Source organism: Callospermophilus lateralis, chromosome 11, assembly GCF_048772815.1.
Source record: "Callospermophilus lateralis isolate mCalLat2 chromosome 11, mCalLat2.hap1, whole genome shotgun sequence".
Classification (NCBI taxonomy): domain Eukaryota; kingdom Metazoa; phylum Chordata; class Mammalia; order Rodentia; family Sciuridae; genus Callospermophilus; species Callospermophilus lateralis.
The window spans coordinates 41,845,043-41,863,617 of NC_135315.1; positions in this window are offsets into that span (position 1 = coordinate 41,845,043).

Genomic DNA, 18,575 nt, shown 5'->3' on the forward strand with positions numbered 1-18,575 from the left:
TATTTATTTACTTTTCATTCATTTTTGCAATACTGGGGATTGACCCCAGGGGCGTTCTGCCCCTGAGCTACGTCCTCAGCCCTTTTTATTTTTTTTATTTTTTGAGATAGGTTCTCACTAAATTATCCAGGCTGGCATCAAGCTTGAGATCCTCCTGCCTCAGCTTCCTGAGTCACTGGGGTTACAGGCATGTGCCACTATGCTGGGCAAGAAGAATAGCTCTTAAAGGTGGTGAGACCCGCAGATGTGTTCACAGAGCCACGGATTCCTGGGTACACACAGAGTCTGCTGACCCTTGCGCAGACGTGGATACCTGTGTATACACAGCCACACACACTCCCTCATAGACACTCTTACACACCATGCCACCAGCCCACACAGCCCTTCTGACACCCAGAATCCCTCCTGGAAACCCACACAGACACACATAGTCACAGACATTTGTCCATCCACAATCACTCAGACCTGAGTGTTCTCACAAGTACACAGATGCTCACACTCACTGGCACAGCACCATGTAAGCTCCACAGCTTAATGCATACCCACGGTGGCACACGAGTGCGAGAACAAAAATGTAAGTACTCACACAGTCACACGTGTACTGTATTTACAGACACTGGCACAGTGAACACACACACACACACACACACACACACTGCTCCTCCCCACCACAGCTAAGCCTCCCATAGCAGGAGGGATTAGGAGGGGAGAGAAGCCTCCCCACCCAGCAGGACTCTAACTGCGGGCCTCCCATCAGACCCTCCCCCACCAAGCTTGGAAACTCCCTGGACTTCCAGGGGGTCAGCCAACCAGAACAGCTCAGACCTCCCGGCCCAGCTCCTACCACACACCCTCCGCAGCTCTGGCCTGGAGCTTCTCTGGCAAGAAGAAGCAGCTTCACAGTCAAGGAGCTGCCTGCCCCTCTCCCTAGGAAGCTCACGGTCCTTAACCCTGATCCCTCCAAGCCTCCTTTGATGTGGGGTCCTCAGCCTTCAGCATCTTATGCCAGCTACGCTTAGGCCCCATCCTCTGCAGATGTTCTTTTTGGGGTGGAGTGGAGTGGGGTAGGGTAGGGTAGGGGGTATTGAATTCATGGCCTTACCAATGCTAAGCATGTACTTTACCTCCTGTGCCAATTTTTGGCAGTAACCAGAGATCAAACCCAGGACTTGACCCATACCAAGCAAGCATTCTACCACTTATTGACATCTCAACCCTTTTTTTTTTTTTTTTTTTGCAGTCTGTTGGGGTGGGTAGGGTATCACTAAATTGCCCAGACTGGCCTCAAATTTGTGATCCTCCTGCCTCGGCCTCCGAGTCTCCAGGATTACAGGCACGCACCCCATGGTGCCCAGCTTGCCGATGATGTTCTTTAGTGTCTTCCACACCAGTGGAGTGAGACTTGGAGGACCTCGGAAGTGGCAGGCTCAGTCCTGGGAACTCATTGAGAAGACAAGTCCAGCCTACATGAGCAGAAGTGGACAGAAGATGGCCCATCCTGACACGGGTTGCAGAGAAGGCCACCCCTCCTCCATCATATTGGGACCCCGGAAGGTGGGGGTCCCTGAGATTTCCCTGAGATCTCCAGTGTTTTGCTCCAGACTGGAGCGTGGCAGATGTTGGCCCTAGCCAGGGCTGCTCCTGGCTCAAGGCAGCCCAGCCTAGACAGGACTCAGCAGAAGATGGTGCCCCAGTCCTGACCTCCAAGTCTCCAGAGGCACAGAGCCTCCCTTGACCCCAGCTACAGCCCACCTTGGTTCTGTCTGTGAGCCTGAAAAAAGGATTCTGGAGAGATAGGCTTGCTGAGCCTAGGAGAGAACTCTGGAGGCGCTGGTGTGAAGGAGGGAGGGTCCTATCCAGAGGAGGAAGGGAAAACCTCACAAATCCCCTTCCAGTCCAAGATCTGTGGAATTCCCGAGGCTCCTGCTTCAACTCCCAGACTGCCAGCAATGAGGAAGTCTCGCTTCCCAAAGGAAAGAGGGAGCCAGAGCCCACGCCCACTCCTGGGGCAGGGGTAGGGCCTGTCTGGGAGAAGGAAACTCATCTTGCACATCACAAGCAGAGTCTCATTCAGAAAGGTGACAGCCACAGTCTCCTGTGCATCCATCCCATCAGGGTCTCCCTGAGGGCCTTGACCCCTGGATTGGTCTGCATTTCCCTGATTTTTAATGAAGTTCATTTGTTTGGGGGCCATTTGTAATTTGGCTATGAAATTGCTTATTCATGTCTTTCGCCCATTTTTCTGAGAGATGGTCTTTTTCTTTGTTTTAAAAAATAAATCCCAACACTTTGCTTCTCATATATGTTGCCATATTTTCTTCCAGGTGTTCTTTGTTTTGTTTGTCTGTTTGTTATCTTTAAACTTTGTTATATTTTGCTCTAAATAAATTTTGCTTTCTGCCGAATATTTTTGGGATATTTTGAAGCCTGGCAGAGCAAATTCTTCCTATTTTTCTTCTTTTTCAAAAAGTTCTAAGCTATTCTCATGTATTTTTTTTCCCCCCTCCAACTTCAGAATTGACTTGTTAAATTCCCAGGCAGGAGAAAAACATTAGATTTTTTTTTATTTGAATTACATTCCATTTATAGATTATTTAAAAAATGATTGACACCTTTACAATATTACATTCAGCTTTCCAACTCAGGAATAGGATGTCTTTCTATTAATGTCTATTTATGTCTGTCAGTAATTCTATTGTTTGAACCCAGGGATGCTCCACTACTGAGCTACACCCCCAGACCTTTGGGCTTTTTGTTTGTTTTTGAGAGAAGGTCTTGCTCAGTTGCTGAGGCTGGCTTCAACTTGCAACCCTCCTGGCTCAGCCTCCTGAGTCACTGGGATTACAGGTGTGCACCATCATGCCAGGCCAATCATTTTTTTAAATATATAGTGTGAAATAGGATTTAAAAACTTTATTTCTTTCAAATGTAAAGTCCATTATTTTAATTCCATTTATTAAACTTACCCTGCTTCTTTAAAACACCTTATTACACCATATGAGAATATCTCCAATTCTCACAAATAGCCAAGTTTATTCTGGACTCTATTGTCTTCCATTAATATATTTATGCACCAAAACCACACTGTTTGAACAAGCCTTCGTTGGATATTTTGAAGCCTGGCAGAGCAAATGCCTCCTATTTTTCTTCTTTTTCAAAAAGTTCTAAGCTATTCACATGTATTTTTTTTTTCCTCCAACTTCAAAATTGACTTGTTAAATTCCCAGGCAGGAGAAAAACATTAGATTTTTTTCATTTGAATTACATTCCATTTATAGGTTATTTTAAAAATGATTGACAACTTTACAATATTATATTCAGCTTTCCAACTCAGGAATAGGATGTCTTTTTATTAATTCTATTTATGTCTGACAGTAATTCTATTGTTTTCTTCATGTGAATTTTATGCTTCTTATTAAGTTTATTCCTGGGTATTTAGTACTGTTGCTGCTTTTGTGAATTGGATCTTTAGTCCTTATTTTCTAATTGGTTGCCTTAGTTATATAGAAATGGTTTGAGCCAGGCATAGTAGCACACAGCTGTAATCCCAGCAGCTCGGGAGGCTGAGTCAGGAGAATGACAAGTTCAAAGTCAGCCTTAGCAACTTAGCAAGGTCCTAAACAACTCAGCAAGATCCTCTCTCTCTCTCTCTCTCTCTCTCTCTCTATATATATATATATATATATATATATATATATATATATATAAAATTTTTTAAAGGGCTGGGAAAAATAGTGGTGGGAGGCTGGGGATGTGGCTCAGTGGTTAAGTGTTCCTGGGTTGAATCCCTGGTACCAAAAAAAAAAAGAGAGAGAGAGAGAGAGAGAGAGAAAGAAATGGTTTTGATTTTTACACACGTAACATATACTCTGTTACCTTACTAAATTCTCTCATTAGTTCTAATAGTCTTTCAGTTGATGGTCTTAGATTTCCTAAATAAACAATCACGTCATTTGTAATTCCTGAAGATTTTGCCTCCTCCCCCTCCCTCCTCCTCCTCTTCCTTCTCCTGCTCCTCCTTCTCCTCCTTTTCCTCTTCCTCCTCCTCTTTCTTTATTGTTGTACTAGTAGAACCTTCAGGATAATATTGATCAATAGCAATGCTAGTGGACTTCAAGTCATACCTTTCCTGGTTCTTTGTACCCAGAGTATCCCATACAGAAATACCTGCCTAGAAATAATCAGTGCTGAATATATCAGGAGCATTAAGCAAACACAAGAGAAGATCTCCTCCTTGGCTGCTCTTTTTCACTGTGAAACTCCATTGATTACTAGACTTAAGGGCTTTGATGGCTAATGTGAGTTCCAGAGAAATGGATTAAATCAGGGCCCCTGACCTAACCCTAGAAAAAAAATTCTTATACCCAAGTGAGCAAGCTCACACATCTTCATCTCCCACCCAGCAGCGCAGGACTTGGTGAAGACAAAAAGCACATGTTTATTGAGCATCTACTATACCCCAAGGATTGTGTTAGAACTTTAAACACATTTAATTTTCACAACAATCCTGGATGGATAATATTCCCTTATTAACAGATGAGGAAACTGAGACACAGAGTAGGAAATATGGAAAATGACACAGCTAATCATCGCTCACAAAGAGCTTCATCTATCTGCCTTAGTATCCTTTTTATGTTCCATCCCCCACCCTCTAGTACTGGGGATTGAATCCAAAAAACTTTCTGGTTTTTATTTAGAGACAGGGTCTCATTAAGTTGCTGAGGCTGGCCTTGAACTTGTGATCCTCTTACCTCAGCCTCCTGAGCTGCTGGGATTACAGGTGGGAGCCACCACACCCAGCTCCTCTTTGCTGTTGAGCACTGAACATTCTCGGCCTAAACCAAGAAGGCTCCAAATGTCTTAGTGTACTCCACACTTCTGCCAGAGGACCATCACCATCCCCCGGCCACAGGTGACAGACATTCCTGCTGTCCTTAGAATGAGCTACAGTAAGTGGGAAGGAACTGACCTGCCCACACCCTGAGGCCAGAGGCCAAATCCTAGGCCTTTCTAGGCAGCAGTTCTACCACTAGGTCCCTGAAGCCTCTTGCTCTAGGAAAAAAAGAGAAACAGGAGACCTTAGAGGCTGGGTAAGAGGAGGGAGAGGAGAGGAGGGAAAGAGTGGTGGGAACAGGAGACTGGGGTGGGGTAAAGAATATGCAAAAGGAAGCAGAGAGAAGCAGGCAGGGATGGGGTCTGGGGCAGCAGTAGGGAGAGCTGTCAGGGAGCAGAGTCAGGGCCTAGGCCTAACCCAGAAGGGACTGCTGGTGACAATTCCTAGACTCCTCAGGGACTGCAACCTCCAATGTGGACTCTGAGGGGCCAGGAACCAGGACCACAGTCTCTCAGATTCCTGTTTCCAACCTGCAGACCACGAGGAGAGGCCATGGGGTCCTGGCACAGAAGCAGGGAGCCCCCATCTCCACCCACTCAGACACCCCCAGGAAAGGATCGCTGACCCAGAGCAGAGAGGTGTGCAGACAGCAGGTTGGCAACATGTAGACAGCACAAGAGGACTCAGACCTGGACCTGGATGTGGGGACACAGACCCACAAACACACAGACATTGGGAAGACGTAGATACAGACACACACCAACCCAGACAAACGGACAGTCCCATGGAGACACGGCATGCCCACAGACACACAGAAGGAGGCACACATACACAGGCGGGTGCACCACACACACACACACACACACACACACACACACACACACACCCTGGGTATCAGAGGGACCATAAAGAGTTTAACAGATGGCTAGACCCTGTGGACAGTTTCCAGCAAGTCTGTGCTGGTGCTTGGTGCTTGGCCCTCCTTGAGGAGTCACCACCACTGCCTGTCCCCACCAGGCCTCAGAGAACCCTGGGCCACCACTGCATGCTGTTCCCTGGAACCCCTCGTTTGGCTCCATGAACACACACACGGTGGCCAGGCTCTCCTGACACATGTGCATGTCCCAACAGGCCTGCGCCCCACCCATGGGGGGCTCACATCCCTGTTTTGGGGTGCTGGTGGGGATGGCAGGACAACCCCCTCCCCAACAAGTCACAGCTTTGCTGCTGGCAAGGACAGGGGGCCCCGGGGCTCGCACTGGAGAAGGGAGGGCGGAGGGGGGTTGCTGGGGCGCGGCTGGGGCGGGCACAGGAGCCGGTACCTGTCAAACAAGAGCCAAGGAGCAAACTAGCTTCTTAGTCACCTTTCTCTTCTCCCCGTTTTGGCAGCAGCCCCTCGGGGCAAGGGGAAGCTGATATCATAATTATTGGCTCACCCGGCAGCTGCCTCCCCTCACCTGATGTCAGCACAGACCCAGGACGGCCAGGCTGACGGACTGACAGACGGACGGAGCTCCTGGCTCCCCAGCCCCGGGCCCCCACGCCGACCTGCTTCACTGAGCAGGTAAGAGGAGACCCGGCCCAAGTCAGCCGTGGAGGCCAGCAGGGCTGGGCCAGGACTTGGGGAGGGGGTTTGCCTTCTTAATGGGCTTCAGGAGAGACGGGGAGCATCTGGGTGCTCCCCAGCCTCTCACCACAACTCAAGAGAGACAGATTCAGGATCAGGGTGAGTGCCTGGAGGCCAAAAGAGGACCCCCACCTCCATGCCTGTCCCTCTCGCTCCTGTTCAGGTGCTCCAAACTCAGTCCTCCTCGCCGTCGGGAGTCTTCACTGTAGTGTGTGGTGTTAGCTTTTGCACGGGGGCCTCTGTGTGTTAGAGCGGGTGTGCTTGCCCATCTTGGGCTGGGGGACAGTGACAACACAGAACTAGAGCTGAGACAGGCAGGCATCTTCCCAGGCTAATGGCTATTCCTGGTGGAGAGGCGAGAGCCCAGCTCTGGGGGCGGGGGCGCTTAGGGCACGTGTGGATCCGGGACTCACTCCACCTCTCTGCGCAGGCTGGGCGGGGGTCTAGATGCCTGGCGCCCAGGACTAGATGCGGGGAGGTCTGGGTGCACCTGGTGGAGAGGCAGACAGGTGGCTAACAGGTGCTGTGGCCGGGAACTAATGCCGAGCTTGAAGTAGAGCACCACCCCCCCAGGTCTAGGGACCTTTGTCTTCCTCAAGACCCCCAAAGTAAAAAGGCCTGGCAAGCAGATTGGGACAAACAGGGAGCCCTTGGACCCCTGGAGCCTAGAACTGGGGATGTGGGGAGGGAAGGCCCTTAAGGAAGTGAGTGGAGTAGCAGGAAGCCCCCTGCAACCCCCCATGGCTCTTCCCCACCCCCTACCTGACCAGGTAAGATTCAGGCATTCCCTATGGAGTCCTTCCAGACCCTCCCTAAATGTTCAAATGGGGCGTGTTGGAGTAAGAATAGACTCGAGTAAGTGGGCACCTTGGCTGCTTCTCTGCAGCTACGGGCCTGAGAGAGTGTGTTTGGATGTGGGTAATGGCAAGGTGCAGCAGGTCCATGGGAAAGGACCGGATGGAGAAGTCATCTCATTCATCCCCCTGCCTCTGCGCTGGTCATTTCCCACACGAGGCAGGACGGCTCCCTCCTAGTCTTCCTAACAATCCCTGCAGCAGGAAATGCAGTCAATTCCCTCACAGTCATGAAGTCCTTCCTGGAGTCTCTCTGAAGTATCTACTTCTGCAGGGGCCAGTCTATGTGCTCCCATATCCTTCTCTTTCTCCCCTTGAAGAAGCCCAGTTCCTCTAGGCCGGACAGTGGGGTGGGGAGGGTAGCATTGCATTCCATTGTCCTGTCCCCACTGGGTTTGATTTAGATGCTTTTACCATTTGGGTCATTCCCTGACCCCCAGGACAGGACAGCACACAGGCGGTAGAGAGGCATCCCCTGCTGATGCAGGCGAGCAGCGCCCTTGGCCCTTTCTCCTGTGGATCCGTGAAAGGGTCCACGGTGGGCCAAGAAGGAACGCAGCTGCGACAGATCCTGGGGAGACATAGAGCAGACAGGGGTTGCCCGGGTTGGGGACCCTCAGGGGTGAAGGAGCCACAGGGAGAGGCGCATGTCCTCTCAGCTCCCAGCCCAGCCCCACCCGGGCAGCCTCTGCGAGCTCAGCTCCCGGCTCCAGGGCCTGCCGAGGCACGCTGCACCCCCGGGCCCGGCGCCTCACTCACCTCCCAGAGCCAGGAACCTGTTCTCCCGGGAATGCCAGGGAGTTCTCAGAGGACTTTATTTCCCAGGGGCTTAGGAAGCCCCAGAATTCTCTGGATCCGTGAGTCCTGGAAAAAGAAGAGAAAGATCAGGAGGCTTCCCCCTCCCCCTCCTCATCTTTGTCTCACCCTCACCTGACCCCATATTTCCCCCAACCAAAGCCTTTGTCATTCATCACAAGAAGGAAGAGGGCTTGGGAAAAGCCCACCTGTGGCCTGTGCCTTCCATCATATGCCCATTCTTTGCCTCCGGGAAAGTCTTCCTTTAGCCCCCATGGAAAGTCCCATCTGCCCTCTAAGAAAGTAACACAGCACCCATTGCTCTTGGACTCTCTAACCTTCCCAGCCAAGAAGTCCTTCCTGATGTCTAACCTCCCTCCTTCTTGCTTGAGTTGAGCCGACCAGCAGGACTCCCATTGCCTGCACTGGGTCCACACACTCAGCCAGAGACTGTTCCTAGTCAGGTTAAAATATCCAGGCAGTGTATGTGCAGGAAGGGACAGAGAGGCTCTGTACCTGTTGCCCCTCTGTCATTCTCTCCAGTACCATATTCAAATGAGATTGGGGGCTGCTTGGATTCGCTACCCATCCCCCAGAACAGAGGGACGGAGGGGGCAGAGGTCCTGTAGGTTTGGTCTGCTCTCCTCTCTGTTTGTCCCTATTGGCTTCCACGGCAGGCGGGAGAGACTGATAGGCTTCAGGGAGATTGTTCAGCACTCCTGGGCCAAGTGACCATCAGAGGTGGTTTCCTGAGTAGAGAGGTAATCATTGATCTGAGGGGGTTGGGGTTGAGCTGGCAATATGCCTGGTAGCCGGGGAAGGACAAGATGACCTCTGGGACAGTACATGTCAGAGGCACCAATCAAATGGTCCTGGAGTAAGTTGAATCTTTCCAGTGTACCCATCCCCATCTCCTGCCCCTTCCTCCTCCATCTCTGTGCCCATCTCTTACCTCCTCCTAACCCTTCCACCACATCGCTGTCTCCTTTCCCATCTGAACTCCATTCCCCTCCCTCCCTCACTCCTTCCCTCCCTCCCTTCCTTCCTTCCTTCCTTCCTTTTCTTCTTTCTGTCTCTCTTCCCATCTTTCCTTGTTAGTTTGCTTTAGAGATGGGGGTCTCACTATGTTGCCCAGGCTGGCCTTGAACTCCTAGACTAAAGTGATCCTCCTTCCTCAGCCTCTTGAGTAGCCAGGATCACAGGCGTCTGCCACCTTGTCTGGCTATTCAATCTCATCTGCAATCCTGGCCCAGACCCCTTCCTTTCCACCTCCTTATCTCCATTCTCAACTTGACCTCCATCGCCATGACCTGAGCCCCTCCTCAATTCTCCCTCTTAGCCCCATCCACATTCTCCCACCCACCCCCACAGAATGGATCTCCCCCTAAGTTGCAAATCCCCTTGGAGTCCAGCACCCCTCAACTGTGTCCCTGCCAGGTCCCAGTATATCCTCCATGGCTCAGAGCCATGCCCCTGGGACAAAACAGATTGGAAAGATCATCCCTGGAGAAGCCCTCTGCTTCCTGATCCCATTTGGGTTTTAAAGGTTAGATGCTTTTGTTATATATATTTATTTATTGGTTGGTTGGTTTATTTTTGGTACCAGGGATTGAATCCAGGGGCGCTTAGCCACTGAGCCACATCCCCAGTCCTTTTTATTTATTTATTTATTTAAAAATTTTGAAACAGGGTCTTGCTAAGTTGCTGAGGTTGACCTCGAACTTGCAATCCTCCTGCCTCAGCTTCCTGAGCCACTGGGGTTATAGGTGTGCACCACCACACCCAGCTAGATGCTTTTAAGTGGTAAAAATTATTTCAGCCGGGGGTGCAGCTCAGTGGAAAAGCATGTGATTAGCAGGCATGAGGCCCTGGGTTCCGTCTCCAGTACCAAAAACCAAAACGAAACAAAAACCCAAATGCATTCAGATGAAACAAGATGAGTTGCAGTTTGGTAGACAGATAGACCTCAACACAGTCAGTGTGTGACAGGAGAAAGGAAAGATGGGGAAACATGCTCAGAGGAACCCCAAAAGGAGGCAGTAGCAACCTTCTTGGGGGTCTGGAGCATGACTGATTGGATCAGGGCGAGGCAGGGTGATGGACAGAAGCCGAAGCAAGAAGGCTTGCCTGCTTGTTTAGGGATGACTGCCACTGTCATGAGCATCCCCTGGTCTCTACCCCGCCTGTGGCTCTTGCTTAGTCAGCTCAGATTAATGGGGCCGAGGAGAGAATTAGCTGAATCGTGATCTCTCAGGGAACTACTCGAGAGCCAGGTGTGAGTCACAGAGAAAAGGGAACCTATGCTCTCATGGCTATTCTGGAAGTTCTAGGGACTGCGCATCCCTCAAGACACCCTCCCCACAAAGAAGCAACAGACAGCCCACTGGGAAGTCTGACCCTAACCCTCCAGCCCATTCCCATGGGAGGGTGCATGGTCAGTTGGCTTCAAGCCTGCCCTCATACACCTTCTGAGGGCCCTCAGGTCTCCCCCAGATGAAACCTCTGCTTCTGACAAACTACAACCAGTTCTAGTACACACACACACACACACACACACACACAGAATGGGGCGTGTCCCCGGAACCGGATTGCCCAGAGACAGTTGGAGGTACCACCTCCACTTGTAAATTCCACAGCCATGTCCCAGACTGCACCAGCCCGTCAGTCTCGGAAGGCAAAAGATGTGGACAGGGATGGACACACACACATCCACCTCACTGTGATCAGAAAGCCCACTTATCAGACTCTACAGTGCCTCCCACATACAGAGCCTGAATGATCACAGCAGCCTTTACAATCAGTGGTGTCCCTGGCTCCCTCTTGGGGAGGTCCCTGCAGTTCATGTTGGGCCCGTAGAGCATGTGGCTTTAGAGATATGACTCTGCTTTGCTGGGCCTTCCCATGAGCGAGGGCAATGTGCCTGAGGTGAGGTGGGTTCTGGAGAGGAAATCCTTTGCGATGGCAGTACCGAGACCAGGAGGATGTGGGGACAGTAAAGGGAACAAGGTGGGGGCTGGAGCCTAGGAGCTGGATGGGCTCAGAAAGAGACCCTCGGAGCCTGCTACTTCTCCAAAGGCATGACTGGAGACTCAGAGCCAGCTTCACACAGCCCAGGAACCCAGAGGAGGGAGCAGGGTGCAGACACCTGCACAGCAGGGAACAATCCCTTCCCCTGGTGGGGGCCTCAGTTTCCCTCCCTGTCACATTGAGAGGGGCTCGGGTGGGAGGACCTCCCAATGTGCTTCTCCCTCCAAAGTTTAGTAGATCCAGACAGAGGACCACGTGCCCTGTCCAACCTGTCCCCATGCTGGACAGCATGGGGGGAGGAGGTACACCAGTATATATTTGTCTGGTACTGAATCTGTGTTATTAGTAGTGGTGGCAGAATTAATATTCCTAATAATAGATTAGTGATAATGAGCGGTCCTGATAATGATATGTACGGAGCAGGAGAGGAGCCCCTAGGCCATCTCTTGTTCCTACTTAGGTTGACAGGTAAAGAGGGGACCCACCAGCTGGATGTGAGCCTGCCTGACCACCCCTATAGGGAGCACCCTATGGGGCAATGGTAGAAGGTGATATTCCAGAGGCCAAGGACCCCAGAGCAGGTTGTGAAGCCAGATAAAATGGTGTGGTTTACCTCCCTCTGAGTGCTTTGACCTTCTGGTCACTCAGTGCCCTAGACAGCCAGGTGAGTTATGTAGGGCAGACTCAGGATCCTATTTTAGGAAGGAGGAAATGAGGTTCATTCCTATAACTAGCCCATGCCCATGGCAGAGCCAGAAGAGACCTCCTGAGTCCTTGGAGGACTCCCTGTGAAGAAAGGAAGGGGCTTTGTAGGGAGTTGGGGTGGAGTCTGGGCTCAGTGAATTCTTCAGGAGATAATGCCAGGTTAGGGGAGAACGTAAGACAAGGCTCCAATATTCCTGTCGATCTCACAGATCAAATCCTCAGCTGCCAATCACCGCCACAGTCTATCAGCATCACACACAGTTGGGGAGGGGGACACCAGGCTCAGCTGTGAATGACTTCATTATGGGAACAGAACTTCTGGGCCTCAGGGACACAGAGTTAAGGGGTGCTTAGAGGCCAACAATGTCATCCCATCCCTCAGCCCACTCCTCCACCACATCACCAGTCAGGGTGGCTGGAGGAAGTTTATAGGAAGTTGAAGGTGATGTTTCAAAATCTGGGGGTAAAAAAAAAAAAAAAAAAAAACCCTCCTGGCCCTTCAGTCATTCCCTGTCAGTTATTCAATCTTTGTCCCCCCTTATCAGATGGTAGACTGAGGATCTGAAGGAAATTTCTTCTCTGGAAATCAGTGTCTAAAGTCTCAGATCACTGCTTTCTGCACACTGCCTTTGGGGAGGATTGAGCAGGCAAGAAGTTCCCATCCCCCAGCTCTCCAGGCCCTGAGAGTTCTACCTCCAAGTCCTTTGCCAGACCTGTCCTCACCACCAGACCCGTCATGACTTCAAAAACACCTGGGAAAGGCAGGTGCAGTGGTGCACACCTGTAATCCCAGTGACCTGGGAAGCTGAGGCAGAAGGATGATAAGTTCAAGACCAACCTGGACAGCTCAATGAGAGACCCTGTCTCAAAATAAAAAATATATATATAAAGATCTGGAGATGTAGCTCAGTGGTAGAGTGCCCTGGGTTCAATCCCCAGTTACACACACACACACACACACACACACTGTGGGAAGTGGGGCATCATGGGGCTCTTTCCTAAGCTGCCAGCCCCAGGGTTTTCTGTTCTTGGATTTAAGAATGCCCCCATATCTGCTAACCTTACTTCTGAGAGCAAGATATAGGGGTGGGCTCACAGCCTCAGAGTGTCGACTCCAGCACAGGTAGGTAGGCAGGAGGCAGGAAAAAGCAGATCATGAATGGAACCCCAAAGAAAGAGCTAAATCCCTTGCACCAGGGGGTGGTCTGGTAGGAGGTCTCTGGAAAGGGACATTTCAGGAGTAGGGAGCGTCCAGCAGAGCTGATCCCTCAGACTGGGTGATTATAGCAGGGGAGAGAAGAGGATCTGGAAGGTATGTGTCAGAAAGGGATGAAAGGGACCTCTGAGAGATAGCTTTCCTTGTTTCCTTGAAATAAATTCCTTGCCATCTGTGAAATATGCATCCACTGATAGACCAAGGATATTCATCCATCTGTCCATCTATTTGGAAGATGTTCCAGCTTTCTATCCAGCATCCAACCACCCTTTGTCCATCCAACTGTTCATCTATACATCCACCCATCCATCCATCCATCCATCCATCCATCCATCCATCTACCCAGAGAGGTCAGGGCTGCTGGGAAGGGCCTGTGGTCCAGTGGCATTTATGGGGCATGTGACCTACCTGTCTGGCCTGGGGAGGCAGCCCCGCCCCAGCCCTGGGGCAGGGGGCTGGTCCAGGTTCTGGGGAGTATTTATACCCGGATGGAGGCTCCTGGGGAGCTGCAGACTGAATGACTCCCCGGAGCTGTGATGGTGGCCATGGCCCAGAGCCCCCCGTGAGTGCTTGCATTGGGCTCCTTTGGGACCAGGGCTGGGTGGCAAGGGCTGGAGAGGGACTGGAGAGCTGGGAAGCTGCTCAGAGGTGACCAGGGATGGCAAAAAGGGAAGGCATGCTGGATAAGGGGGAGTGGGAGAACAGGAAGCTGTCAGAGTCAAGCATCCACAGCAAAGCGGGGGCCCTCCCCCAGAGAAGGAATGAGTCTATAGTTCTTAAATAGCCTCTGGAGATCACTTGGTGAATAGCAGGAAGGACAGGGCCAGTGGACTGAGATTTTAGGAATTAGTGTTAGATATCTGGAAGCACTTCCAGGCCAGCCCAGGCAGAGAAGGTGGCTCTAGTGTTTTTTCAGGATGGATGTACTGAGGGATGTTCTGCAATCGGCCTGCTTCCTGAGGCAGGGGGATGACCTAGGTGACTTTAGAAGAGACTTGATTTGGGGGATGGGAATGACACAGCGGCAGGTGTCAGCAGCTCAGTTTGAGAGCGACGCAGAGCATAAGTACGTGGCTGCTTTTCATCCTTCCTTCTTCTTGCCAACTCCATCCCCAGCCGTTGTGCCACTACCGGCTCCTCAAAGCACTCTAGTCAGATCTCAAGGCAGGGGGCGGCTGACCCATTTCCTGAAACCAAAGAAGGATCCAGATTCATAGGGGCCAGAATGTTGCCCCCCAGCAACCCCTTGATGATGGGAAAGGAGCTAGAACCCCCTTTCTTGGCACCCCCAGACTCTCATATCCCTGGGAGCAAGAGCCTGAGGCACAGCCCCCAGGCCCTTCCCTGCCACCCCCGCAAGGTAATTACCCAGCTGCTCCAGGGGACCCCTCCCAGCTGCCAGGTCTGCGGGGCGGAGCCCCGGGTGGGGCTGCAGGCAAGCACTGGGCACGGCCCCACCCCTCGTAAAACATGCTGCCGCAGCCAGCAACAGAAACCATTAAGGCGGAACTGAGCCGGCTCCACCTTGCTCATAAAGGGCGGGTAGGAGGCTGCTGGGTGGGAGGGGGCAAGGAGCATGGAGAGCCCCAAGAGGGCCTTCGGCGCCCCATACCTGCCTGGCCTCTGTGACTCAGCTGTCAACGGAGGATACAGGGACAGACCCTCCCAAGAAAACCTCCACCTTCCCCCAGGAGGTTGAGGTGTTCCCAAGGTGGGGCCGGGTAGCATAGTGGTTAGGGAGTCTGGCTTTGAAGCCTGGGTCTGAATCCTGGCGAGCACAATTTACTAGCTGAGTGACTTGGGCAAGACAGGTTAACCTCTCCGAGCCTCAGTTTCCTGATCTATAAAAGAGATGACATACAGCACCTCCCTCCTGGGGTGTAATAATGCACACGACTATTCCTGGTTTCCTTGAGGATCTCCCCCAAAGAGTCTGCCAAGAGGCAGAGCAGGTGTGCTGGCCCAGCTGACCGCCCCACATATCACATACACCGCCATGAAACCAGCCTCAGCATCTTTTTTCCAGGATGAGGCAGGGGAATACTGGGCACTTTACCACTGAGCTACATCCCCAGCCCTTTTAATTTTTTTTTTTTTTTTTTTAAGACAGAGTCTCACTAATTTGCTGAAGCCAGCCTTAATTTGTGAGTCTCCTGCCTCAGCCTCCCAAGTTACTGGGATCACAGGATGCACTAGCATGCCCAGCCAGCCTCAGCATCTTAAGATGCACTGGTTCCTGTACCTCACTCTGCTTATAAGGGAATTCTGAAGTTCAGCAGGGGAAATGCCTTATCCAAGGTCACATAACCAGCAAGCAGTTGGGTTAATTCCCAGTCGACCCCTTTTGTCTGAACCAGGGAAAGGGAAACTGAGAGGTGGAGGGGTGGTGGCCGGAAGCCACACAGGCTTGGCTGTAAGATGGGCACAGAACAGGCATGCGGTCAATCCGGTTGCCAGCTTCCCAAGGGAACTTCCTCTGTACATCCTCCCTACTTAGGTCAGGGGCCATTTCTCTCTTCACTTGACTTCAGGGCAAATCGGATCTGCTGATTCCATCCTCAACCCCACCTTCCCCTCCCCAGGCATGGCAAAAGGAGGAGAAGTTCAGAGAGCAGGGAGTAGACAGGACCAGATGCTGATGACCTTCAGCCAGTGCTGCTGAGGTTGTGTTCCTGGAGCAGGTGCACCTAGGGCTGAGGCTGATCTCTTGAGAGATGAGAGTCAGGACGTGTGTGACTTTCCGTTTTAGCTGTGTGGCCCTGGACATGTCATTCCCTCTCTCTGGACCTTCATTTTCTCCCCTAAAAAATGGGATTAATGACTTTGCCCCTCTACCGATGGTGTGGTGATAAATGTTCACCAATCAGCTCTCAAAAACAAAACAAAAACAAGCTCTCTGGTTCATAGTATTTGCTCATTTTTATGGGCAGAGACTTTGGCCATAGCCAATTTGGCCTGATTTCACTGGATGTGGGGCTGGGAAGAGGTGGGAGCAATTGATGCTCGGAGGTAAATAGCGGCCATCCCCAGTGTATTACTGCTCCCAGCCCTTGGGGCCAGAGGGAGGATGAAATGAGTGAAGATTCAGAAATGCAAAGTGAGCTGAGATAATTAAGGTCCTTACAGTTTGGGGGGGAACTCAGGGTGCAGCCCACCACTGAGCGACCTGGCCTCCAGTCCTGGAAGTGGTCAGATGGTGGCTTGCAGAAGCCTGGATTGAGCGATGGGCCATGAGAGTGCTCCGGGCTAGCTCTGGTGATCTGAGAGGGGAGGAAAGTGTCGGTTTGCTGGTTTGCTGGCATTCGGACCCATATCCTCTCATCTCCCTGAAACTGAAACAGGATAAAGGTTAGAGGGCAATGACAAATTTCTTCTGAATGCAGATGCCAACCCCAGGACATTGAGGCCATCAGAGAGGCATCCTGAGGAATCCAAATCAACAGGGTCACTCCTCATTGTCACCCCAGTCCCTGGAAAATTCTATAGGTACAGACTCGACTGCAGGGAAACAACTGAAATGACCTTTGAGGCCAGAGTCAAGAGGAGGGAAGTTCAGCCTCTGCCAGCCAGGGAGGCTGCTTCCAGGGAAATGGCAGTGGGAGGTACCCCTCCCCATCCCTAGAGCTCATGCCTTCTATTAACTCTGTCCCACTGCTAATTATTAATAATAGCTATCATTTATTGAGCACGTACTATGCGTTAAGCTATTTACAAGCAATATTTCATCTAATCCTCCAGAGAGGTATGTATTATTAGCCCTATTTTACAGATGAGGAAACTGAGGCCCAGGAGAGGAAGTTAAGCCACTTGTCCACCCAAATTCCCACAGTGATCAGGATTCAGACTCAGTTCTGACTCCAGATCATAGAGCTTCAAGAATTCTTTTTTAAAAATATTTTGTTTTAGATGTAGTTGGACACAATACTTTTGTTTTATTTATTTATTTTTATGTGGTACTAAGGATAGAACCCAGAGCCCCGCACATGCTAGGGGAGTGTTCTACCACTGAGCCACAACCACAGCCCTAGCTTCAAGAGTTCTGATGGCTGCTCCAGAGAAGGGTTGCAGTAGGCAGCCTGTCCCCATCCTCACAGTGAGCCTGTCCCATATACCAACCAGAGGCCCTTGGCCCAATCACAGAGACGGGAAAGCACTTTTCTTTAAAATTCTTTTTTAGTTATGGATGGACCCAATACTGTTTTTTAAAAAATATTTTTATGTGGTACTGAGGCTTGAACCCAGTGCCTCACATGTGCTAGGCAAGCCACAACCCCAGCCCCAGAAAAGCCCTTTTGAATACAGTTGGTCAAGGACTCCCTCTTCCCTGGTCTTTCTTAGAAAGTCACTAAGCCTTTTCTCTGGGACTCACTTGTAGGGCAAAGCTTCAGCTCAGGGGATCAAACAGTCACTATGGTAATCAGGTGTCATTTACAGAACCTGCCCAGAGGAAACCCTGGGCTGAGGGCCATTCAGGGACTTCTGCATCCTCAATGCAAATTAAGGGGCGGGCCTCTGAGTTCTGCATAACTTCTCAGGTTCTAATCCTGTCCCTAGGGACTTGGAAGAGGTGGGGAGCTGGTTTTGCCAAGTCAGGGTATGAAAGTCATGGCTGGGAATAGTAACCTTCTGTTAAGGCCTCTGACGTGCAGGAACTCAGCCAGGGCTTACAGATAACTCAGCCTGAGAAATAGGGGGTGGGCAAGGATGGGATGAGGTAGATGCTGCAAGGATGCTTCTGGGCAGAGCAGACCCTGGGGAGGAGGTGCAGACCAGAGCTGGAGCTCAGGGACCACTCCTCAGCTTTGTAGCCGCAGAGTGCAGGGCTAGGGGTCTGAGCCTCCTGAGGCCAAGCTGAGTAAAGGCCAGGCAAGGAGGGATAGCAAGGATCGCTTCCACAGAGGTCATTAGTCAATCTACCTAGGGACACCAGGTCTGAAGCAGCAAGACCATCAGAGAAACTGTAGAGACTAAGGGTCAGAGGCCCTTGGGCCCAGCCATGTTCTGCAAACTGAGGCTGAATGTGTGACGTGTCCCTGAGCATGTTTTATGTCCCAGGACCTTAAACATATCACCTCATTTATCGTCATGAATCCTGTGGGGTGGGTCCACGTGCCCCATGTACCAGATAAAGAAAGGGAAATACAGAGTTACACAGTGTGTTCAAAGTCACACAACCAGGAAGTGACAAGGCTAGAGACCTCAAAGTCAGGTTGTCCCAAGTCCCAACCCTTGTTCTTCACCATGCTACCCCACTCCAGAGAGGGGAGTGCCCTCCATTTTACAGTGCCAGTGATCCGAGGGACAGGGCCCACAGCCTCGCATCTGGAAGGGCTGGGGATGCCTTGGGAAGGTGCCAAGTCTGTGGCACCGCCTCCTGGAAAGGCAGCGCAGACCCCGCTGTCCAGGAAGAGCCTTCCAGGGATCAAGGGCCAGGCCAGGGCGGTCATGCGGAGCCAGAGATGGGCTGGCTCGCACCTTGGGCCCCATGCCTGCTCCCTCTTGGTGTCCAGTTACGGC